The sequence below is a fragment of the Gouania willdenowi genome, unplaced genomic scaffold (genome assembly GCF_900634775.1).
Source record: "Gouania willdenowi unplaced genomic scaffold, fGouWil2.1 scaffold_371_arrow_ctg1, whole genome shotgun sequence".
Classification (NCBI taxonomy): Eukaryota; Metazoa; Chordata; class Actinopteri; order Blenniiformes; family Gobiesocidae; genus Gouania; species Gouania willdenowi.
The window spans coordinates 67604-93556 of NW_021145132.1; the positions used below are offsets into that span (position 1 = coordinate 67604).

Consider the following 25953-nt stretch of genomic DNA (forward strand, 5'->3'; position numbering starts at 1 on the left):
GATAGAGAGCAGCTGGACCATGGTATGAAAGCCCAAAATAACTTTGTCTTTACAAGTCAGATTCCCATGAAGCTGATGCCAATCAGTTAAACTCATAAATTATATCCAGGTATAGATTACAAAAGCATATCCATTAAGTGTGCTTGTTTAAAAAGATATAGAAAAAGATGAAGTTAAGTTAGTTTACTTTGTAGACGTTGTAACCGTGTAGAGTTGATGACTTTCAATGACGAGACAATAATAATGGACAGGAATAGGACACGCCATCTGTAAAACAAAAGGTAACCAGATGTTAATAAAACAAAAATTGTTATTTATTAACATGTTGACAGTGGTATTAGTAGTTTGTCACCGACCAAAACCCAGATAAAACAAACACAACTTTAAGGAAGCAATGGCTAATCTGCCATTACAGATTCAAAGAGTCATCAAAACCGGATTATAATCATAAACCAAAATAAATTGTAGAGTGAAATAAATATTGTTGATCTACAGATTTTAAAGCTTTAGCAGTAATACTAGAAGCAGAAAATACTCACAGGGTTTAAATTTCAGGGTGAAACTAAGTAGTGTTTTTTAAAACATTTCCTTCAGTAATGTTTAATCATTTACATTTTTTAATGTCCAAACGCTGGCTCTCCTGCATTGCTTAGTTTACCCATTTTCTCATCATTTCATTGGCTTTCTCTAATCAGATATCATTACAGTCTTCCCTAAATTGTGCCAAACCATACCTGTCAAGTATCCCGTTTTGGCCGGGAAACTCCCGTATTTTACCCCTCTTTCCCGCCATCTTCCCATATTAATATTTTACCGTAAATATCCCATATTTTAATAATAATAATAATTCAAAGATGCCTTACTGAACTGAATGGCGTCACTAGCCTCGTGAGAACTGCCTCCTGAAAGATCCTGGGTGGAAGCTCTCACGAGATTAGTGCCGACAGCGGCAACAAACCCGGAAACAACTCAGAAGAGAGATGAACGAATGAATAAAGACGTTCTGGTGAAAAAAACTAAGAACTGGTGTAAATACCTTGTAAAATGTGACACAGAGTTTATCTTCATAAAGAGCAGCAGATGTGACACAGTTACATGTTCTGTTAGATTAATAACTGAGATTATAACGTCTACAACAGCTGAAGGAACCATGTAAGTCACCATGAAAAATCAGCCAATCACAAGCGCCACAAATAAACACTGCTTTATAAAGTGTTAAAGAATGTAAAGTCTGCAACAAATGTGTCTAATAAGTCATTAGTGAATACCAGAGAACCACATGAGTGATCATGAGAAATTATAAGAAAATATCTAATGAAAATAAAATGTTAATGTCTCACTTAAAGACAAGCAATGTAAAATTAATAATAAATATGCAATGTGTTGACTATATAGAAAACTATAATATTTCATATATCAATATATATATCCCTTATTTTCAATATATATATAAAAGCTCATTATGTATCAAAATAATAGTTTTAGGAGTTGCTGCTTTTACTTCTCAGAACAACATGTAAAGCTCAGTTAGATGGATTTCTGAGTGCACATATTGTGCAGCTGTTTGTTAATAAATGTCCCTGTGTGGCATTTTGCATCAGCAAATTTAACCCAGATTGTCTTTTTGGTCAGACTTTCTTTGATAAAATTATCTAGATTTATATCGTATATCACTATTTTGAGAAAAATATTGAGATATGAGTTTTGGTCCATATCGTCCAGCCCTAGTAGGAATGTTCACAGCATTTCAATGTTAATAAAGGTCGAACTACCAGATTCTAATCACATAACTGTATTTAGTAAGTGGTTGACAAGTGGGTATTTTAGATTTCTTCTACACCTATCTTAAAATATAAGTGATAATGGAGCTTGGTTGGGCGGGAGGGACGGCTCGTAGTTGGCGCCAGAAAATTTCCCTTATTTTCAAATCCAAAACTTGACAGGTATGTGCCAAACATGCTTTATATGGTTAATGCAGTTAACTTATTAACTTCCTGTCTGTTAGCTAAAGTTGCTACCATTAGCCCATTCCCTTTAACAGTGAAACATTCCATGTTGATGCCTGATAGTGTCCCAAAATATTGCTGCGACAATGCAAATGCACAGATAACTAACAGCATTTCGTTGAGTATTGAAGTTTTTAACAAAGAATTATTTAAAGTTGCAGAGACTGCTCAGAGCAGGACTTGAACCAGAGTCCTCAAGAATTGCTTGAACTTAGAAACAGGCACTAAAACACTGAGCTACAGCTGCCCATGAGAATCAGAAGTAAAAGTCCACCTTGTGGAGCAAAGTAGGAGGAAAGGCAATGCCTTCCCACTTAAAGTACAATTATAAAAAGTAGAAGATTGTAGCAACATTTTAAGCTATAAATTGTAGCTGTAGCTGCAGAATTAAAGCTTTAACAGCAGTATTGCTTAAAGTAAAAGAACAACAGGTGACACTCTAGCAGACCTAATCAACCACTCAATCATTGCATGATCAAAAAAGTTGCACATAACCTTGAATAACATTAAAAATAAGAGATTTATCAATCTACAAATTAGATATTATGATTGTCACTGTGGAGAAGAACAATTGATCGTGATGAATGGTGAATCGGTTAAACGGTTAAGATTTGCATAATTAAAAAAAAAAGTGTAAATTTAAAAATCATATAAATTTATTTTGTCAGAAGGCAAACCTCTAAAAGTTACTTAAATTGTAGATTAGAGAGTGGGCTACATTTTAGTGCTAAATTTGAGTCTCTGAGTTAAATATTAACAGAGATATGGCAGTGTACAGTAAAAGAAAACCTAATATTACATTAAAAGTTAGCATTTTACAAATTATTCGCAGTGTTGTCATACTTATTGCAGAGGGTCTTCAACAGTTGGTCCGCAACCCTAGGGGATCCGCGGAGTACTGCAGGGGGTCGCGAAAGTTTTGGTTGATTAGACATTTTTTTGATATTCCCCTCGCATTTTTCAATAAATTGAAATGTCTTAAATAACATAACATGAATCCAACAACTGTAGTGAACAGATAAATGGAGGCAGAAGATGTCTTTCAGTCAGCAATGCACACGTTCAAGCGACACACAGGAGCTCTTTCAAGCTGGGCAACTGGTTCATTCACCTGTCCCATCAATATTAGTGACTAATGTCCCGGCGGAGCTGCGTTCGGCGAGTCATGTGTTCATTCGACATGAGCGATCGTGCTCCGTTTCAGCCCGCGTACGACGGCCCCTTCCGTGTCCTGGATCACGGGTTAAGCATTTTGGTGGTGGATATAGGTGGCAGGCCGGAGCGTGTTTCGGTGGACGCGTTAAGCCTGCTCACCTGGACTTAAGCTCCGGTGGAGTTGGCGCAGCCCCCGCGGCGGGGACGCCTCCCGCGGTTGTCGTTCGTCTGATCGCCCGCAGTGTTCCCTGACGCGCCCCCCCGCCAGCCCTGGGCTGCTGAGTTGGACTCGCCGTCGTCACTTCCCCTTTCCTTCGGTGCGGAGTCGTAGGCCGGCTGTTGTGCCTCCTCGACACAGTGATTTGTGATGGTGAATTCTGGGGGGGGCTCATGTGGTGCAGATGTTTTCAGGTTCCTAATCCACCCAATAACTGAGGAGTTCGGGGGGAACTTATTGTATTGAGACGGGTGTTTCCCGGGGAAGTATTTTGGTGTTACACTTGCTCACCCTGTGGTTAGTGTGGTGAATAGAGATGCTGTTCTCATGGAAAATAAAGATTGGAGTCTTAGCTGACACTCCACCTCCGACTCCCTTTCTTCGGCTCCACAAAAGAATCGTATCGGGAGTTGGGTGAATCGTTACATCTATATTTAGAAGTGTTGTAAATCCGTGCATGAGTTTGTTATCACAGTTGGTTAAGGGCAAGTAGCACTAATGCTAACGCTAGCTGCGAGATATCAGTGATTCTATATAGCTTACGGTGTTAATGCAAACACGCCACGTGGAGAACAAGTATTGTTCTGAAGAAATTATACAAATAAACAATTCATCATCATTCAAAAAAACTGCACTGACCATTATTTCAGTGCCGTTTGACTCGGTTTGGATGGATTAAGTCGTCGAACACCTTCAGGACGTAGTAATCAGTGACTGTTCTCTTCTTCTTCGGTGTGTTTTTAATGTCTATGGCACCATAGACATTATAACACGTATATAATGTCAACCTGTTTTTATTGTGTTTCTAAAAGAACTAATATTTCTGAAGAACTCTTTAAAACTATATAACTCCAAGAAGGCTGTATGGCTTTATAATAATCTAATAGCTATGTCTTTTGACCCCATTGCACCTTAATGTTGTTGGCTTATACAATTGTTACAAATTGTAATGTTCTTCTTTTTCTGCTCAGTTCATTTTTTTTTCACACTCTTTGTGCAACTGCTCTTTGAAAAATGTAAACCTGTAAGCTTCATTTGTTAATATAATAATAATAATAATAATAATAATAAGCTCTTTTAATCAGCAACCACAGCTTCACTGGGCAAGAAGCATCGAGTTCAACAGGTTAGCTCCATGTATTTATAATCGTCAATAAAGACAATATTCTCAAAAAAATAACAAAAAACAAGTATATAATGTCGATGTGCGGCAAGAGAGAGTTACTCCCCCTACCACAGGGGGGCAGTGCGGCCACCCCGGTGTGTGTGTGTGTGTGTGTGTTCGACCTGAAACTTAGTCAACGGGTTCCAAATACCCCAAGTGTGTGTATCTGTTATTTTGGAGTAATTTGGTCATTTCAAAATGTTTATTTTAATTTTATTTCACTTCTGGACGGCCCAGAAATGAAACCTATTCAGCTTTTGACCTCAGAGTGTGAGGGAGCGCTAGCGCACTATCTGTTGAGAGACGACTTCCGGGATCCATCTTGATGGCGAAACAGATGAACTGTGATCAACTGCTACTCATCTATTGGCATCTACGTTAATCAATCGGCAGGGACTGTTGTAAGTGTGTTATTATATACAGATATAAAGTGATAATAACACATCATTCACTATTTTGTTAGTATTGTTTGTTGAACTACGTGTTTGTTGAAGATGAACCAGCTCCATGTAACCAGCAATTGTATTGTGTATCACAGTTTTTAGAGCGGAAAAGTGTACGTACTATTCTGGTAAGTAAACATCATGTGTATCCGTGCACACAGCATTAGAAACGCTCATATTTTCACCACGTAAGCAAAACAAAAGCGCGTGAGGCTTTTACTCCGTAGCAGAGCACCACACACAGGAGTAGTCACGTCCTTTATAGCGCACAGGGAAAATCCCCGGAAAAACCTGCAAAGTCAGTGTTAACATGCACATCTTTTTAATGGCGACAGTTAAGAAAGCTAAGCTACATATTAGTCATTCTTATTATTGTTTTATCTTATAGTTACTGGTATTCATTAAATTATTTTGTTATTGTTATTATTACCATTACTATTATTACTACTTTCACTATTATTATCTCTATCTAATGGTACTACTACTGTATTGTTGTTATTGCTATTCTTATAATATTCTTTTTTTTTTAATTCTTTTTTTTATCTTATAGTTACTGGTATTCTCATTGTATTATTTTTTATTATTGCTATTACCTTATTATTTTATGTTATTGTATTATAGTTACTCGATTTTCATTATAATATTTTGTTATTGCTAATGTTATTGTATAATCTTACTACTATTGTATTAAAGTTATTGCTATTCTTATAATTACCATTATATATATTTTTTTATTATAGTTACTGGTGTTCTCATTGTATTATTAGCAGCGCTATATTATCATTCTATTACCTTATAATTGTTTATTATTATTGTTTTTAGTTTATTATTATATTATTTTGTTATTGCAATTATTACTATTAATATTATAACATTACTTTTATTACTAGTACTACTTTCACTATTAATATTATATCACTATCAACATATTTATTATTATCAGGGCTCTACACAAACTTATCCAGTGGTGGCACTGGTGTGACCACTTTCTCTGTTGGTCGAGTGGGTGTACAGTATAGACATGTATAGTATATGCATGCTGAGGAATAGTTGACTTAACTGGCGTACTGTAGTTTTGTATGAAGTAAAGATTGACAGTGACTCAAGATATATTTGCGGAATGTTTTAGTGTCAATATTAAGTTATAATTATTATAATATTACTATTATTACTTTCACTATTAATATTATTTATCTATTTGTACTAGTATTGTATTCATTTTTTTGCTATTCTTATATTATTATTTTTAATTATTCTTTTATCTTATAGTTACTGTGATTATTATTAATATTATTGCTATTACCTTGCTGTTTTATGTTAAGTATTGTATTATAGTTACTAGATTCTCATTGTTATTTTATTGCCTTATATTAATGTTATTGTACAATTGTACAACTACTGCATTAATGTTTTTGATATCTTATAATTACATTATTCTCATATTCTTTTTTTAAAAATTATTTATATTATAGTTACTGGTATTCTCATTGTATTATTAGTATTGCTATATTATCATTATATTACTTTATCATTATTTAATATTATTATTATTTATTATTGCTTTTTTATCACATTATTGTTACTAGATTCTTATGTTATTTTGTTATTACTATTATTATTATAACATTACTATTTTACTACTTTCACTATTAATATTATATCCCTATCTAATTGTACTACTACTGTATTATTGTTATTGCAATTATTATTTTTTATTCTTTTATCTTAGTTACTGGTATTCTCACTGTATAATTTTTATTGCTGTTACCCTTATTGTTTTATGTTGTTTTATTTAGTAATATAGTTACTGGATTCTCATTATGTTTTTGTTATGCTATATTATTATTATTATGTTATTGTTTATTGTACCTACTGTATTAATGTATTGCTATTCTTATATTCATTATATTCTCTTTTTTATTATTTTATATTAGTTAATGGTATTCTCATTGTATTAGGGCGACCGTGGCTCAGGTGGTAGAGGGTCGTCTTCTGATCGGGAGGTTGGGGGTTCGATCCCAGTACCTGACTATGTGTCGAAGTGTCCTTGGGCAAGACACTGAACCCTAAGTTGCTCCCAGTGGTCGACTAGCGCCTTGCATGGCAGTCCTGTCCCACTGGTGTGTGAATGTGAGAGTGATTGGGTGAATGAGTTGATATGTAAAGCGCTTTGGGACTGCTTCAGTGTGGTGATAAAGCTCTATAAAAATCAAGTCCATTTACCATTTATTAGTATTGCTATATTATCATTATATTACTTTATTATTATTTAATATTGTTTATTATGAATAATATAGTTTTTATCATAGTAACTAAATTTTAATTTCTTTGATAATTACGTTTCAAAATGTTTATTTTCATTTTGAAATCAACACAAATTAGACCAAACGAGACGTGAGAGGGAGGAGCGTCTGAGCGGCACGCACACTGATACTACGTACTATTACTACTAAGAAGTAACCCACTAACAAACTAACCTCTAACATGGTGTGGTGCTGGGAATCCAGCAGCAAAAGGACTCACTCAGTGTGTTCCTGTGTGCCAGTCCCAATCCTGGATAAATGGAGAGGGGCACCTTTAGTGTAAAACCCACCAGTTTTCTGTGTCTCTTCTCTATGGTCGTATGTTGGATGTACATGACATGTTTGTGTGTAATTCATTTTCCCACTGGGTTTTGTGTGTTTTCCCCTTAATAATAAAATTAGGGTAATTAATACAAAAAATAGCATAACCTGTGCACTTACCAGGGAGACAGCATTACAAAAGTTCTGCTATTTTCCTAGTGTTTGACCCAAATCTGCAAAGGTGATGCTTTCAATGACTGTAGGATTAATCGGTTTTAGCGATATGTGTTGATAACAAGTGGAATCACATTAGATTTTAACTCTTTTACACCAGAAAGATGTCGCATTTAACTAAGCATCACTCTCGGCCATGTTTGGGACTGATCACAGTATTGATCAGTGCATCTTTAGCTTCTATGCACTGCTGTCAGACAGTATTTCTAATCTCCTTGCACAGTTATTGCATCAGAACTACATGCCACACATTCAGAGGTGGACAGTGGAAGCTGGTTAGATATGGTTAAAGGGGGTGTGTCTCATAAAGGTGGTGGGATTCGATGGCTCCACGACTGTAGAGGAGTTCCTCAGCACGCTGAACCAGAGGATAGGAATGAGGAAGCCTCAGCTGATGGGTTTCGCTCTCTTCACTGATGATCCATCAGGAAAAGACCTGCAGCACAGCCTGCAGCCCTCAGCCAAGGTAGGACCGTAGGTCAACACACAAACACACGCACGCTCATCCAGTATTAATGCCTGTGGCTGGAAACTGATCTGAATCTCTTTTGTCAGATCTGTGATGTCATTTCCAAATGGGAACAGACTTTAAAAGAGATGCATCCTGGGAAGAACGAGGGAGCGCGTGTTTTTCGACTTACATACAAGAGCAGGTAAGATTTGATTTGTTTCAACAGGAGCTTTTGTGTTATGAGTTTGTCACACCACAGAAACATGCGTCATTGACATAATGACACAAAAATCGCTAAATATAAAAAATGAGGTTTCAAAATCATTGAAAAACAAGCACTTCTCTCTGCTCTGAGACACTGGGGGCGTGTCTGTTAGAGGCGCTGAAACCACGCCCACTCGCGGGAAAGGTGCTGCCTCCTTACTGTGTCTATGGGAGAGAACAATGTGAAAGCGGCTCCAGCGTCAATAGTGCTTCCAAAAGTGATCGGACCAAAGAGGTGTCAGCGGAAAGGTCTGCTCCGCCCAAAATATGTGCATCCCTGCCCGTTTGAGTCAAAACTACGCCTGATAGAAGCGAACAACTGTACATGGTGTATAAAAGTGCTCATTTCATGAAAAATGTAGCACCAGCGGACGCGTTTTATTCCCCTGAGTCTAAATATGTGGTTTGTTTTTGGCTCGGGGCCGAAATGCGTCCGCTGGAGGCCACGGAAGTTTACTGAGCTTAAGCAGCAGGGTCAGGTTTATGCTAATGATGGCTCCTTTACGCAACGCATCCCTGATTTCTACATTTATGACCCATTTAATGTGTTTAGAAGAAAATGTCAGAATTTGCTTTACACGGACTCAAGTTTAGAACATTGTGATGTAGAATTTTAACAGTTTATTTTAGATTTCCTGCATTTGTAAAAGTGATTGAAATGGTAATTGTCAGAGGTGAAAGTAATAGATTACAAGTACTCACGTTCCTGTAATTGAGTTGCTTTTATGGTACTTGTACTTTTTTAATTATATTTCTTAATCAGTAATTTTACTTGTACTTAGGTACATTTGAAAACAAGCAGTGTTAATTTTGGCAGAAAATTCTGATTTAGTCTTAGTCTTAGTCTTTTGAATAACACACCATTTAGTCTTAGTCTAGTTTAGTCTTCTGAATCTTTTAGTCTTAGTCTAGTTTTAGTAGACTAAACATTAGCAGATATTAGTCGACGACATCTACAGTGGACTTAGTCGACTAATGTTTCTTTTTCATGGAATGGTTAGGTATAAGGGTTTGCAATACAAAATATGCAATACAGACACAGATAACGGTTGTAATACAACATGTATTTTATTCTTAATGTCTTAACAGATCTCTCCTTCACTATTGCATCAATCTCCAGGTTGATCTTCTGTGGGACTATGTGCTCATTGATGCATGAGATCTAAATGTGTTGAATTCAGGGGCTTATTTTGAACAAAATCCCAAGTTAAATACTGGTTGGGCTACAATGCCTCACGTCTTGCGACTCTGTGGCAAAATCAACAAGATATAAACAGAACAGACAAGTGCAATTTCTGAAATTTAAATAAAAAATGTATTGGCTGTAACTACCAAAGAGTACTCCTTTGTCTTCAAGTAAAAAAGAAAAACCTTGTCTCTCAGCAGTGAAAATACAAGGTAAATATCACATTAAACTAAAAAAGCACACAACTCTGTGAACATCATCTTCATCATCTCTTACTATGGCATTGAGTGCAAAATCAGATATTTGAAAAGAAAAAATAAATATGTAAAAGAAAATATGCATCGTCATTGCCAAAAAATGAAATTCTTCTGTTAATAATAAAAAGAGGTATCAATAAGCTCAACTCAAAAACAAGTGAATTACATGCTAAGCTGTAATGCCATTTTTGCATGAACAAAAATCTCTGTTCTCATATTAAATAAAACAAATACCAATATCAGTTGTGCAGCTACAGGAAATGCTGTAAATAGCAGTGAACACAACTGTTTCTATTTCTCTCTGTTCATTTTAAGGAAAGCGCTTCGCTCCAATGTGACCCTTCCTCTGTTGCGCCGTCCTCTTGTGAGGTCACCTGTGATGCTGAATACCCTCTCTGCAAAAGCTTGAGAAGCTGGCATAAGCCAACAAGTCTAACGCAAGTGGCTTTAAACTGTGATAAAAACTGTCACTCTTTTTCCAGCCAGAAGTCTGTTTCCGGTATCCTCAGTGATGGGATGTGAAAGTTCTTCCTTGTACTTGATGATCGCTGCCTGATGCTGGTTGTGGAGGTTTTCTGTTTAAGGCCGCGTGGTGGCGGCATTTTGAGAGGAACCTAAATACAGGGCTGCTTTGAGGATGGTGCTTGCTTCTGTTCCTCAATCACCTCTTCTTCTGCATCTTCTTCAGACTGGTCCACCTCCTGTCTTGTGTGTGGGAAAGTGCATTTGACCACATAGTCCTCTGCCTGTTTCAGCAGTTATATTGCAGGATATTTCCATCAGCCACATCAACATTAACAAGGATTTCACAGACAGTTGGGTTGACAAAGCAGGCAGCTGCTGCAAGCGGTGAGAACTTTTCATCAGCTGAATCCAAGAAGCAAGCAAAACGCTGGTTCAGATTTGCTCTCATTTTCTCCGCAGAGTGGCGAGGTCTCTGTACCGAGTGCTCTCTGCAAAGTCAGTTAGGTGACTCAGCAGATCAAAGAGGGCAGGAACCACTAGGGACATAGATGAGGTGTCACTCTGGAGGGTTTTAGTGTGTTCCGCAAAAGGCAGCAGTAGGTCTTGGATTGATGAAAGCTTTTGCCACTCACTGGTAAGCAAACCGTCCCATCCCATGTCACTTGCGATTTGACAGACTGCAATCTTTGACTGTGAGGAGTCGTGTGACCCATGCTGAATGTGCTCGACCAGCGTGTGGGGCAGTCATTTACAACAATAAGACCACACTGGTCCAGTACCCTCTGTGTTGGCAACTGAGGACTTGCGAAAGAGCTTCAACCACCGACCTTGCTTTGTTGAGGACTCTTTTGACACTCGTCTCTTTCTGCAACATGTGGACCACAAGTTGTATAGTATGCACCACACACGGTGTCCCGGTCCCATTTCCATGTCGACATTGATGGTACCTAAAAACAGGAAGAAAGGACTACCAAATAAGTATTTAACCTAATAAAGTGACGGTGCGTGTGTGTGTGTGTGTGGTAGTCATGTGTCGGAGGAAATCATTCATGTTGATAATTGGCATTAAAAGGATAAACTAATCATGGCTCACCGCTGGTCTTCCGTTACAGATGCAGAATCACTTTCCATTGTGGACCCCAGGGGAGTCGTCCCTCTGAGTCTGAGCTTGTTTCTTCTGCTGTTGTGTGTTTAAAGGCTGCCACCATGTTACTCCCATTGTCCGTTATTACGGTCAGGATCCTCTCCTTTGGTATGGCCCACTCCTGCATACATTTATCCAGTATGCCTTGATAGACAGTGCAGTGTGGTGGGTGAGCTACTTTGTTCAAGGGCCAACAATATGTGTACAGGTTTACTTTGTTCAACACAAAAGTTGCATGCGCTTATGGCAAGGAATGAGGCTTTCAGTCCTTTTGTTTGTCCACATGTCAAGCCAATCGATCTCTCTCCCGGGCAGCAGCCATCTCTCTTTGAATCTCTGTCTTTCATGTTCATACTGTGTTTCAATCAATTGCTCATTTTGGTTTCTTTGGACTGTTAGTCTCCGATCGACTATCCTCCATCATTAGCACAAAGTCCTCGTCTTCAATTGTTGTGACTGGTAAACCTGTGCGTCCAATCCATCTAGCTATGGCCTGCTCCTTGGTATGTTGTTCTTTTTCGATTCAGTTTTGTATTTTGAAGAACTTTGGAAAGCTGTAGAGATGGTCTGCTGCTGGGTTTCACTAGCAGCACTAGCTTTATTTCCACTTGGCCCATGGTCATCTTTGTAGATCAGACTTCGTCTGTATCTGTGAGGGTGAAAAGGCGGGAAGCAAGCGTGATTCTTTTCTTTTCTTGCCCAATCTCCTCAGAGCCTCTCTGACACACACAGACACACTGCCACACACACACACACACACACACACACACACGTATGTTTATTAAGCTGGCTTTTGCCTTCACAAATCTGCCATCTCAGTGTGAAATGAGAATAACTGCTTAGGCTACAATGACACCCACACACACAATCTACTTATAGTAGGCCTAGATATTTCATTCAATTTGAGAATATTGAATATTTATAATCCTATTAATTCAGCGAGATAATCGCCTCAGACTCAGTTTTAATACAGTTCAAATGTGGATTCCTTTAGCTTCTATCGTACTCCAAGTTTAGCAGACACACAGGTGTTGATATGATAAAATAACCGTAGCTTACCTTCGCATGTATTTCTTGATGAGTCGTCTGTAAATGTCGCTTCAAGTTGGTGGTGTTTTTCCCGGAAATTTTTGCTCCACACGCTGTACAGGCGGTCTTGTTGTCCTTGTTGTCATATGTGAAGTGCGACCAAATGTCAATTCTTCGTTTTCGCCCTAGTCCTGACATGTCTATTGCGCACGAGACATGCAGTTTCCCTCGGACATGGTAGGCTAAACCGTTGTGTTACGTATTTCTCCTCTTAGCTGCTGCGTTTGTTTCGGGTTTGTTTACCTGTTGTTGCTGGCGTGCATTTGCCGCGGTATTTTAAAAATGGCTGCCTCCCTCCGCACAGATCAACCAATGAGATCAACGTATCCTCAAAAGATTCGCTCTGATTGGATTTCTTCCCAACTTGTCCCGCAAAAAGAGCAGTTCTGATTGGATCTCTTCTCCATTCGTCACGCCTTCGAGTTTCGTCTCGTTTTTATTCGTGGACTACAGTGTCAGTTATCCTTCGTCTCAGTCTTCGTCTTCATATCTGACTTTTATTTAGTTTTTATTTAGTTATCGTCCGTGAAAAAGGTTCGTTGACGAACATTTTTCGTCATAGTCTTAGTCTACGAAATTAACACTGAAAACAAGTAAAGTAAATCATTACATTTCTACACCCAACCATTACTGAGTAAATTATTATGACAATTGGCTTGGGACTGTTTTAGAATTCAGAAATTAAATTGTATTTATTTGTTTTTATTTTAATTTTAAATTGAACTCTTTGGTGTTATGTTTTAAAAAAAATGGTACATTTTGACAAAACCTTTTATTTTATACAGATGCCTTTGTGGAAAATACATTAAGTTCCAATTGTATAAGATTTGGTCTCTTCCTTTTTAAGTTTATACATGAGATGTTATGTATGCAAGGGAACAGTGGCAAGATTTATTACCAAACATAGACAAGGGTGGTGAAAGTAACGATAATAACTTTTACTATTTCATTGAGCTACTTTTACTTGTACCTGAGTATTTTATGTTTGTCTTACTCAAGTAACAGTACTTCTACTTACGTACTAGAATATATCAGTACTCTTTACACCTCTGGTTATTGCCTCTAAAGTCAGGTGTAATGACTGGGTTCTCTCTACGTACGTATGTGCAGACTTTGTTTCAGATCTCAGGTGAAAGGAGAGACAGAGCGAGAGCGCCTCCTGTTGGCCTACCAAGTCAATGATGAAGTTCAGCAGGGCCAGTTTCCTGTGAACAAAGAGCTGGCTCTGGAGGTGGCAGCCCTCATGGCACAGGTCTGTGAAAATGGTTTTTATATCATTTATATTAAATTAATTATAAATAATGTAAACCTGAATACTTGCTAAAAAAACAATAACTAATTAGTAAAAGTAACAAATTACCACCACCTAGTGTTAGGGGGCAAATAAATCCCCTTCAAATTAAAAAAAAAAAAAAAAAAAAACTAATTCAGACAAAAACCTGCCACCCACTGGAAATCCATCCATCACAAACAGAGATATTATGAATCTAAACCAAGATCTTCCTCTGACATTTTAATTAGAATTTTTATTTTCTGCAGTCTTCAGAAGAACAAAAACAGAACAAACAACACTAATTGTCTCAGTAATCAGCTGAAAGGGTGTAAGTTACACAGCTACACCTTCACAAAAAACTGAACTAGGTTCTCCAGATAATATTACAAAAAAATATTTGGAAACAAATATTGCTATTGTTACTATACACATTTAGTATATAGTCTACATAGATGTATATATGCAGTTTATACATGCACATCAAATATATATTTATATACATATATACTGTATTACTGCTTTCGTCCAGTACTTTGTCTGTTTTTGTTGTTGTTTGATTTTTGTGTTTCTACTTGTATTGTTTAACTTACAATAAAAAAATTAAGTGAATTTTAAAAAACAATTTTTAAAAATCGATTTTTGAACTTTATGAATCGCTTATGTGAATCGATTTTTTTCCCCACCCCTAATATATACATATACATACATACTGTATATACACATATACTGTACATATTTTACTATTTAATATTTACTCCACAAATTTCATAAATTACATTTTAAATAAAATATATGGTGTGGCAACATTACAATTCACAATATACTCGATCCCAATATATACCTTTTTGTTATGTTTATTGAGTAAATATTAATATTTTTTATACCATTATATATCTATTATAAATTATTGCTGTCACAGGTAAAATTGTTGCACTTCTGTCTTATACTTACTAACAATATATGATTTAAAAAGCTTTTTAAACTGGTTTTTGTTGCTGCTTTGTTTTATTTCATCCTTTAAGCATTTCCAAAGTTATCCTTCTCTCTCTAAAAATCTTTCTGCAACCTTTTTGGGAGTGAACCTTTGCTATATTTATATTTCATTTTTTTTCTCTGTATTTTTGTTTGAACAATCACACACAGTTTGCAAAGGGTGGAATAAAACACAATTTGACAGATAAAATAATAAAGTAAATAGATGCCTGTGGTCTTTACAAGTCATCTTTCTTAAAACAAAACTCAGAGAGAAATAAAAAAAAAAAAAACAATTAAGTTGAACGAAATAAAAATGGAAAAACAGAAAATGTTTCTTTGAGGTTTGATCACCCTCTTTTACATGTAGGTTTCCAAAATAATATAATGAAATGAAAGAAAAAGAAAAGAAAACATAGTTTTATATGTCAACATATAACCACATACAACACTTAAAAATAAAATGTACCATAGTTATACTCAACAAAATTACAAATTACAGAAATGCCTTAGATCAGTGATTCTTATGGCGCGTTCAGACCAAACGCTTTTTACATGCGTCCGGTGCCTTCAACGCGGCCGATGTTGAAGTTGGGATTGTTGAACTTTTGGGACATATCGCGGCGCGTCGACCAATCAGGAGCATTCCCCAACCGTGACGTGTTCAGAATAATGAGAAGAAGAAAAAAACACTTAACAGGAGGCAGAGACAGATGGACAGGCACACTTCTGCTGGAATAGAGCACCTATTGTTGGTGTCCTGGTAGGGGATGCGAGCGCCGATGCGGGTCAGCAGGTCGTCAAACTGGGCACGGGAGAGACGGAAGTAGTGCTGAAAGCGACTCTCGTCAGAGCGCAGCTCTGGTGAATCCAGAAACGGTGCCGAGGTGCAAATAAAGCCAAGCCACTCTCTGGATAATGTAGAGCCGATGAACGGGAGTCGGAGGTGGCGTGTTCAGCAAGGAACTCCAAACTTTATTCTCCATTCAACCACACCAAAAAACATCTGACCAGAAACACAATGTTTCCCACCACTTCACAGTCACTGGGTGAATTATGAACGTAACTGATCTCCACAGTATCATCCATTTTATGAACACCAACGGCAACAGAGAAGCTCCTCCCCTCGACGCGTTGGGCGCGCGTCCCGAGCATCTTCTTTTTTTTATTTTTTTTTTTTACTTGTCTGCACATGCTGTCAAAGGTCAACACCACAGGAAGTGCAATCATTATGAGACAGCAATGCATATTTTGTTATTGCAATAAAATACATTGATTTATTTTATTGCTTAATTGTGACCATCATCAGCCCTCCCTAAGGAAGGGTAAGAAATCTTTTATTATAGGGAGGATATAAAAAGGGAGAGCAGTGTTACACCTAAGTGGAGGGGGAAGGGGAGGGGAAAGGGAGCAGGGAGGAGAGACTCAAGGCAGAAAATAGAAAAGGTGCGGAAGAATAGACTGTTTTGCAGTGCGGGTGAGATGTGAGGTTGTAGAATATACTGTATATCCTTTGATCGTTAATACGAATGTCCTTTAGTGACCATGCAGCATGCAGCACTCGTTGTTTCTCCTTAAAACTGCAAAAACAAACGATGATCGATCTGGTGAAGTCTGCAGCAGCGCGTCCCAGTGAGACACCTGTTCCTGCGACGCGATGCGCCCTTTCAATGTAAATCTCCTCCCGGATACAAAGCTGCTCATGAATTAGCCTTCCAGATCCTCACACTTCTCCTCAAGATACTTTTGTTTACGCATCAGATGAAACAGCACTTTAGTCAGATCCATGTTACGGTCCTCGTTATCCGCAATCCTCTGTTCGGCGTCATCCACCCTTGTTTTTAATTCTTCGAAGTTCAGCTTTATGTCGCTCACCTCCTTCCTCAGCACACCAAAGTTCCCTGCCGTTTCACTTTGAAATATTTTGAGTTCCTTCAGTATTTCTGAAGTAGCATCGGCGCTACCAGCGCTCTTTTCCTCCACGCAGGTTTGGTTTGCTGGCGTGGTGTCCAACTCGCCTCGTTTTTGGCTTGGTTTTGGCATTATTTGGCGTTCCATTTTTCTTTGAATGATAACTTGATGTGTCAAGTTGACATACAGTTTATCTGAGTCCACAAGCAGTAGTCAATATTTCAAGTTTTAGCTTTTGTTTGTCAAGCGTGGCACCGGCTGGTCGGCCATCCGGAGATCAGCCTTTTAATCATGTAAAGCACAGAGAATCTTTATTATCATTGTTTGTTGTTTAGGTGATACCAAACCGACGGGACAAAATGGACAAACAGATTTTGGGGAGTCGTCCCGAGTGGGTCAGTGAATCATCAAAGGTCAGTAAATGGTAAATGGACTTGATTTTATATAGCGCTTTATCACCACACTGAAGCAGTCTCAAAGCGCTTTACATATCAGCTCATTCACCCAATCACTCTCACATTCACACACCAGTGGGACAGGACTGCCAGTCCACGCGAGTCGACCACTGGGAGCAACTTAGGGTTCAGTGTCTTGCCCAAGGACACTTTGACACATAGTCAGGTACTGGGATCGAACCCCCAACCTCTCGATCAGAAGACGACCCTGAGCCACGGTCGCCCTCTTTTTTTTTATTTTTTTATCTTGGATTCAAAGATTAGTCAGGAGTAAATATGTTCCTGTTGGACATTTTTATCCATCGGGCTGTAATAAAGTATAATAAAGGAAAGGAGGATTATGAAATACCCTCATTCCATCCAGTTATCAAGCTTGGTCTTAAAACGTTGAGTGACGCATCAGACACTTCTTCGTCATTGATAAGCTCCGCCCACTACTCTCCATCCCCAAGGCTAAAAATGCCTTTATCTGCTGTAGACTCAACCACTGTAATGAACTTCTCATTGTGTTGTCAGCAAGTCTGCACTCTTGCTGACGCACAACACAACTCACTCAAACTGCCTCGACACACACAATATCCTGTCAGTCTATAGACAAAAACGGATTAAAGGCTTTACTTTTCTTCACAAAACTTTTGGTTCTTCCCCTCGGATGGGTTCTAGATTTTTTTTATGATGTATTTGTATTACATTTTATGACTTTCACATTTCACTATCATTATAAACATATGTGTTTTCTCAGAAAACTGTTCAGTGGACGGACCAGGCTGCTGAGACGCTGCAGGGGCTCAACGAGCAGAGGCAGGGCGGTAGATTCTGCGACGTGGCTCTGGTTGCAGAAGAAGAGCGAGTCCCGGCACACCGTGCTCTGCTCGCTGTGTTTAGCCCGTACTTCCACGCCATGTTCACCGTGGGCATGAGGGAGGAGCAGCAGAATGAGGTAACGAAGAAGGAAAGAGACACTTTTATAACAGAAGTCTGTAGTCAGGAGAGGAGGATTCAAGCCAGAAAATGTTGACACGCTAGTGTTTCTGGCTAAAAACCTGTAGCTTAAGCTTAATGTTCTTAACTTTCTCTTTATACGCTGTGATGGTTTTTGAAGGAGTTGCACTCTAACAGTATAATTATAGTTAGGCAATAGTTCATTTTGGCAAATTCTTTGGTACATTTTAGTATTTATCAATATTCTTGTTTAAAGCTTTTTTTTGGACTCTAAACTGTTCACATATTGTTTGTTAAAAAATAGTAAATTAAAGATACAGTCGTTTTCCCTAAAATGATAAATAATTGTGATAATTATTTTGGCCATAATCGTGCAGCCCTAATCTGACGTAATGTTCTGACTTTTTCTGACCTGGACATGTTGCTGTGTTCTCCTTTTATTCTCAGTGTAAATTTAGTTTTTCATCATCATGGATTTAAAAAGGCTTTGGGAATTCATCTGAGGGGTATTCCATAAAGTGGGTTGTGTTCAAACTCTGAGTATGTTCAGGCTCAAATGAGGGAAACTCTGAGTATCCCATTCCATAAAGCGAGGTATGTTCTTCTCTGAGTATGTTACCATGGCAACATTGTCCGTGAACTAAACCTGGTCGCGGGCAGGTTTTATTAAAGAAACCCTGGGTTTCTACCTGGCTCCGCCCACCTGAACACCGTTTCTGAACACTTTAATAAACCTTAACACTTTTCTCTGAAACACATTAGTAACATCACACACCACAGACGTGTTCACATCATTAATAGTGTTGTGTTGCTTTACGGTTTTTTTTTGTGTGTGTGCAAACGGTAGTTTTCTTTATAACATTGTAGATGTAGATCATTAAGTGAAAGACACTGAGAGGTTGATCTGCATTAAAACATCTACTGACGTCTGTAGTAAAGTTCACTGGATAAAAACCTGTGGATAATATAAAGGAGGAGATGATCATTTAAATTAATACACTTTTAAGGCTCAATTGTTGTTTTATATTGTTATACAGTTAAATCTGTAGATCATGTGTCTTTGAACTTATGATGGCTCAGTGAACTGTGACGCTGCACTTGGAAGTGACAGGTTGCGGGTTCGCGTCCTGCTTCAGTGTTTTTTTATGACATTTTTTAGGACGTTGAGATGACTCTGGCGACAATATTACATAAAAAATCAATATAAATGATGCGATATCGAGCGGCATTTACTGTCTTAATATCCAGTGTAACAGGAGGGCTCTTTATGCAGACATCTATGCTGCTGACACGTGTCCTCAGACACATTTTATTCATATTATTCACCGCTCCTCACGTCACTGAAGCAATAAAGTGATGAAGCGACCAAAAAGTGTGACTAATTACAGGTGATTTAAGCCACTATAGTCACTGAAGACTGAACGCACCTTTAGAACAGGCTCATATTCATCAAACACCGGCTTATTTCACCCATTACGGTGAATAAATCACTATTTTCCGTTTGGTTGCCATGGCAGCTCGATTAAATCTCTGATCCATTGATGATGGCTTTTTGTCGCGTGCGTGCACGTAAGTCACCCAAGGTTTACATACTCAGGGTTGATTAACCCACTTCATACCAGCTTTAATGGAATCCGATACCCAGAGTTTCCCATCGCGGGGTATGTTGACCCAGAGTTTATGGATAGACTCAGAGTTTGTTAACCCTCCTTTATGGAATACCCCTCTGGACTTGTTGCTGTTTGTCTGCAGGTGGAGTTAATCGGCGTCTCCATCACTGGTCTGAAGGCTGTGGTGGGCTTTCTGTACAGTAGAGAACTTTCACTGGATGGAGGAAACATCCACCATGTGCTGGAAGCTCCTTGTACATTTATTTTGTGTGAAAATGTGATATTTTGTTGTTTTTCAGAGTGTTTTTGGAGTAATTTGTGTGTTTTTGTTGTCATTTTGGGGTCTTTTTTTTAACCTATTTAGTGTAGTTTTGTTAATTTTTTCAGTTATTTATTGTAGTAATTTTGTGGGTTTTTAGAGTAATTTTATGTTTTTTTGGTGTCATTTTGTTGATTTTTGCTGTTTTCTGTGTATTTAAGCAATTTTCTTTTCATACTTTTGTCATATTTTGTGTATGTGTCTGCCATTCCATGTTGTTGTCTTTTTAAAAAAAAATATTTTTCTGTGATCCTGTATATTTAGTTGTTTTGTTTTACATGAATCATTTTGTGTGTTTTTTGTTGTTTTGTGGAGTTTTGGTGTCATTTTTTAGTATTTTCTGTGTTTTTTTGTAAATATTTTTTATGTTATTTATTGTAGTCATCTGTGTTTAGTCATTTTATGTATGTGTGTGTGTGTATATATATATATATATATTTGTAATCTAGTATTACAGTAATTTTTTTTATTTTTGCTGTTTTCTCTTTATTTATTCAAATTTCTTGTATATTTTTCTGCCATTCCGTGTGTTTTTGGGGTTATTTTGTGCATTTACATTTGGGACCCAAGTTGCCCATGTCTGTAGTTCAGTAAGCTGTAGTAAGAAGTGAATTAGATTTTTTGTGTGTATTTTTATTTTCTTGGGAATAAGAAAACTCAATGAAACTTTTAACGTGAAAAGAAGAACAAGAACGTACCTACTTGTTATTTGTGCATGGTTGTGGAGTCATTTAAATGTTGTCTGGTATCTTTAAAAATGTCTGAGTTGAATAAATGGGTTTCATATTTTCTTACAAGTTTTTTATTCTTGTTTTATTTTTTCATATTTTATAACTTGTTTTAAGGATCTTATGGTAGCCTTAACTCAGAATTTTTTTTCATCATTTTTCATGCCTTACTGGTTTTTCACCCCTGTTTAAGTTTGCTCATCATATTTAAACTAGTTTTAAGGGTCTTATTGGTTTTCCAAAAATGAAGAAAAGAACAAATGGAACTCCAAACGCTCCAATACTCCAGAAGAAAACACCTCTGCCAACACACTCAACCTTCTCTCACTTCTCACCTGTTCTGTCCAGTACACCTTAAGTCAGTATAGGTGTAGTTCAACAATTAGACACTAGATGGAGCCCCAACAAAAGTATTGGGTCTAAGCTCTGATTGAACATCTATCACACCTGTGTGTTTGGACACTCAGACAATGCAGTGGTAGTTGTTGGTGAGTGTCTTCAGATTTATTATGGTTTATTTTAAAGTTAAAAGCTCCTAAAAGCAAGTATTTAAGTGTGAATGTAGGTCATGTTAAAGTACACAGGCTGATTCCATGTTTTTATGACTTTTGACCCAAATTTAAGTTAACTCTACAGCCAAAGTGTTTGGCCTTTTCAATTTGTTTGTCTTGAGACATCTTAGTCAAAATACATTAAGTTACTATTTGATCCAATATATATATATATATATGTGTGTGTGATTTCATAGTGTAAATTAGGTTAAAAGAATGAAGAATAAAATCACTAACATGTTAAGAGTAATAAATACTAAAATGAATGAATAAGTTTATGGGTAAAATACATTGTTGAAAACTTAGACTTTGTAAACAGCGTTAGCATGTCACGTCCCACCGGCCGGAATATTTAGAACAAATGCACCTCCGTTTCCATTTTTCAAAATAAAGTCCCTAGCATTGACAGGAAGCACCACAGGCTGTCCAGAACGCTGTAAATGTATGTTTATGCAAAAAATCATGATGAAAAATGAATCTCACTCCAACATGATGGATATAGTTTTTCTGGTTTTATTGGTTTCACATAAAAGCGTTTAAAACTTACAGCACACAGTATTCCCAGACAGTCTCCCATTCAAGTACTAACCATGCCCGGCTTTGTGTAGCTTCCGAGATCAGACGAGATCGGGCTTGATCAGAGTGGTATGGCCGTAAGCAAGTGGTAGGAACAAAAAAAGCCTTCTCATACCTACTCAATCACTGCACTTTTGGTGGATTGGAGACTGTGAATGCAGAATCTGAAAAAAACATAGATACAGCATTAAGGCACACTTTGTTGGTTTCAAATAAAAGTGTTTAAAACTTACAGCACACGGTATTCCCAGACAGTCTCCCATTCAAGTACTAACCATGCCCGGCTTTGTTTAGCTTCCGAGATCAGACGAGATCGGGCTTGATCAGAGCGGTATGGCCGTAAGCAAGTGACAGGAACAAAAAAAGCCTTCTCATACCTACTCAATCACTGCACTTTTGGTGGATTGGAGACTGTGAATGCAGAATCTGAAAAAAACATAGATACAAAATGCAAGCTGCATTTAGGACACTCTTCTTTGGTTTCAAATAAAAGTGTTCAAAACTTACAGCACACGGTATTCCCAGACAGTCTCCCATTCAAGTACTAACCATGCCCGGCTTTGTTTAGCTTCCGAGATCAGACGAGATCGGGCTTGATCAGAGCGGTATGGCCGTAAGCAAGTGACAGGAACAAAAAAAGCCTTCTCATACCTACTCAATCACTGCACTTTTGGTGGATTGGAGACTGTGAATGCAGAATCTGAAAAAAAAACACACACAAAGCAAGCTTGCATTTAGACACTCTTCTTTGGTTTCAAATAAAAGTGTTCAAAACTTACAGCACACGGTATTCCCAGACAGTCTCCCATTCAAGTACTAACCATGCCCGGCTTTGTTTAGCTTCCGAGATCAGACGAGATCGGGCTTGATCAGAGCGGTATGGCCGTAAGCAAGTGACAGGAACAAAAAAAGCCTTCTCATACCTACTCAATCACTGCACTTTTGGTGGATTGGAGACTGTGAATGCAGAATCTGAAAAAAACATAGATACAAAATGCAAGCTTGCATTTAGGCACACTTTGTTGGTTTCAAATAAAAGTGTTCAAAACTTACAGCACACGGTATTCCCAGACAGTCTCCCATTCAAGTACTAACCATGCCCGGCTTTGTTTAGCTTCCGAGATCAGACGAGATCGGGCTTGATCAGAGCGGTATGGCCGTAAGCAAGTGACAGGAACAAAAAAAGCCTTCTCATACCTACTCAATCACTGCACTTTTGGTGGATTGGAGACTGTGAATGCAGAATCTGAAAAAAAAACACACACAAAGCAAGCTTGCATTTAGACACTCTTCTTTGGTTTCAAATAAAAGTGTTCAAAACTTACAGCACACGGTATTCCCAGACAGTCTCCCATTCAAGTACTAACCACTGCCCGGCTTTGTGTAGCTTCCGAGATCAGACGAGATCGGGCTTGATCAGAGCGGTATGGCCGTAAGCAAGTGACAGGAACAAAAAAAGCCTTCTCATACCTACTCAATCACTGCACTTTTGGTGGATTGGAGACTGTGAATGCAGAATCTGAAAAAAAACACTACACAAATGCAAGCTTGCATTTAGACACTCTTCTTTGGTTTCAAATAAAAGTGTTCAAAACTTACAGCACACGGTATTCCCAGACAGTCTCCCATTCAAGTACTAACCATGCCCGGCTTTGTTTAGCTTCCGAGATCAGACGAGATCGGGCTTGATCAGAGCGGTATGGCCGTAAGCAAGTGACAGGAACAAAAAAAGCCTTCTCATACCTACTCAATCACTGCACTTTTGGTGGATTGGAGACTGTGAATGCAGAATCTGAAAAAAAACACACTCACAAAGCAAGCTTGCATTTAGACACTCTTCTTTGGTTTCAAATAAAAATGTTCAAAACTTACAGCACACGGTATTCCCAGACAGTCTCCCATTCAAGTACTAACCATGCCCGGCTTTGTTTAGCTTCCGAGATCAGACGAGATCGGGCTTGATCAGAGCGGTATGGCCGTAAGCAAGTGACAGGAACAAAAAAAGCCTTCTCATACCTACTCAATCACTGCACTTTTGGTGGATTGGAGACTGTGAATGCAGAATCTGAAAAAAACATAGACTACAAAATGCAAGCTTGCATTAGGCACACTCTTGTTGGTTTCAAATAAAAGTGTTTAAAACTTACAGCACACGGTATTCCCAGACAGTCTCCCATTCAAGTACTAACCATGCCCGGCTTTGTTTAGCTTCCGAGATCAGACGAGATCGGGCTTGATCAGAGCGGTATGGCCGTAAGCAAGTGACAGGAACAAAAAAAGCCTTCTCATACCTACTCAATCACTGCACTTTTGGTGGATTGGAGACTGTGAATGCAGAATCTGAAAAAAAAAAAAACACACAAACAAAGCAAGCTTGCATTTAGACACTCTTCTTTGGTTTCAAATAAAAGTGTTTAAAACTTACAGCACACGGTATTCCCAGACAGTCTCCCATTCAAGTACTAACCATGCCCGGCTTTGTTTAGCTTCCGAGATCAGACGAGATCGGGCTTGATCAGAGCGGTATGGCCGTAAGCAAGTGACAGGAACAAAAAAAGCCTTCTCATACCTACTCAATCACTGCACTTTTGGTGGATTGGAGACTGTGAATGCAGAATCTGAAAAAAAAACACACAAACAAAGCAAGCTTGCATTTAGACACTCTTCTTTGGTTTCAAATAAAAGTGTTCAAAACTTACAGCACACGGTATTCCCAGACAGTCTCCCATTCAAGTACTAACCACGCCCGGCTTTGTGTAGCTTCCGAGATCAGACGAGATCGGGCTTGATCAGAGCGGTATGGCCGTAAGCAAGTGACAGGAACAAAAAAAGCCTTCTCATACCTACTCAATCACTGCACTTTTGGTGGATTGGAGACTGTGAATGCAGAATCTGAACAAACATAGATACAAAATGACAGCATTAAGGCACACTTTGTTGGTTTCAAATAAAAGTGTTTAAAACTTACAGCACACGGTATTCCCAGACAGTCTCCCATTCAAGTACTAACCATGCCCGGCTTTGTTTAGCTTCCGAGATCAGACGAGATCGGGCTTGATCAGAGCGGTATGGCCGTAAGCAAGTGACAGGAACAAAAAAAGCCTTCTCATACCTACTCAATCACTGCACTTTTGGTGGATTGGAGACTGTGAATGCAGAATCTGAAAAAAAAACACACTCACAAAGCAAGCTTGCATTTAGACACTCTTCTTTGGTTTCAAATAAAAGTGTTCAAAACTTACAGCACACGGTATTCCCAGACAGTCTCCCATTCAAGTACTAACCATGCCCGGCTTTGTGTAGCTTCCGAGATCAGACGAGATCGGGCTTGATCAGAGCGGTATGGCCGTAAGCAAGTGACAGGAACAAAAAAAGCCTTCTCATACCTACTCAATCACTGCACTTTTGGTGGATTGGAGACTGTGAATGCAGAATCTGAAACCAACATAGATACAAAATGACAGCATTAAGGCACACTTTGTTGGTTTCAAATAAAAGTGTTTAAAACTTACAGCACACGGTATTCCCAGACAGTCTCCCATTCAAGTACTAACCATGCCCGGCTTTGTTTAGCTTCCGAGATCAGACGAGATCGGGCTTGATCAGAGTGGTATGGCCGTAAGCAAGTGACAGGAACAAAAAAAGCCTTCTCATACCTACTCAATCACTGCACTTTTGGTGGATTGGAGACTGTGAATGCAGAATCTGAAAAAAAAAACACACACAAAGCAAGCTTGCATTTAGACACTCTTCTTTGGTTTCAAATAAAAGTGTTCAAAACTTACAGCACACGGTATTCCCAGACAGTCTCCCATTCAAGTACTAACCATGCCCGGCTTTGTGTAGCTTCCGAGATCAGACGAGATCGGGCTTGATCAGAGCGGTATGGCCGTAAGCAAGTGACAGGAACAAAAAAAGCCTTCTCATACCTACTCAATCACTGCACTTTTGGTGGATTGGAGACTGTGAATGCAGA

General features: G+C 38.3%; 15 pseudogenes; all 15 read right to left on the reverse strand.

The window, feature by feature from the left end:
* Positions 1-21941: 21941 nt before the first annotated feature.
* LOC114459960 (uncharacterized) lies at positions 21942-22060 on the reverse strand (annotated as a pseudogene).
* Positions 22061-22203: 143 nt separating this feature from the next.
* On the reverse strand, positions 22204-22322 carry LOC114459918 (uncharacterized; annotated as a pseudogene).
* A 155-nt stretch (positions 22323-22477) lies between these two features.
* Positions 22478-22596, reverse strand: LOC114459930 (uncharacterized; annotated as a pseudogene).
* A 153-nt stretch (positions 22597-22749) lies between these two features.
* On the reverse strand, positions 22750-22868 carry LOC114459941 (uncharacterized; annotated as a pseudogene).
* A 155-nt stretch (positions 22869-23023) lies between these two features.
* On the reverse strand, positions 23024-23142 carry LOC114459953 (uncharacterized; annotated as a pseudogene).
* A 153-nt stretch (positions 23143-23295) lies between these two features.
* On the reverse strand, positions 23296-23415 carry LOC114459963 (uncharacterized; annotated as a pseudogene).
* Positions 23416-23569: 154 nt separating this feature from the next.
* Positions 23570-23688, reverse strand: LOC114459964 (uncharacterized; annotated as a pseudogene).
* Positions 23689-23842: 154 nt separating this feature from the next.
* LOC114459973 (uncharacterized) lies at positions 23843-23961 on the reverse strand (annotated as a pseudogene).
* Positions 23962-24117: 156 nt separating this feature from the next.
* LOC114459974 (uncharacterized) lies at positions 24118-24236 on the reverse strand (annotated as a pseudogene).
* Positions 24237-24395: 159 nt separating this feature from the next.
* LOC114459975 (uncharacterized) lies at positions 24396-24514 on the reverse strand (annotated as a pseudogene).
* A 155-nt stretch (positions 24515-24669) lies between these two features.
* LOC114459947 (uncharacterized) lies at positions 24670-24788 on the reverse strand (annotated as a pseudogene).
* A 150-nt stretch (positions 24789-24938) lies between these two features.
* On the reverse strand, positions 24939-25057 carry LOC114459978 (uncharacterized; annotated as a pseudogene).
* Positions 25058-25212: 155 nt separating this feature from the next.
* On the reverse strand, positions 25213-25331 carry LOC114459914 (uncharacterized; annotated as a pseudogene).
* A 151-nt stretch (positions 25332-25482) lies between these two features.
* LOC114460010 (uncharacterized) lies at positions 25483-25601 on the reverse strand (annotated as a pseudogene).
* Positions 25602-25755: 154 nt separating this feature from the next.
* LOC114459915 (uncharacterized) lies at positions 25756-25874 on the reverse strand (annotated as a pseudogene).
* Positions 25875-25953: the final 79 nt, after the last annotated feature.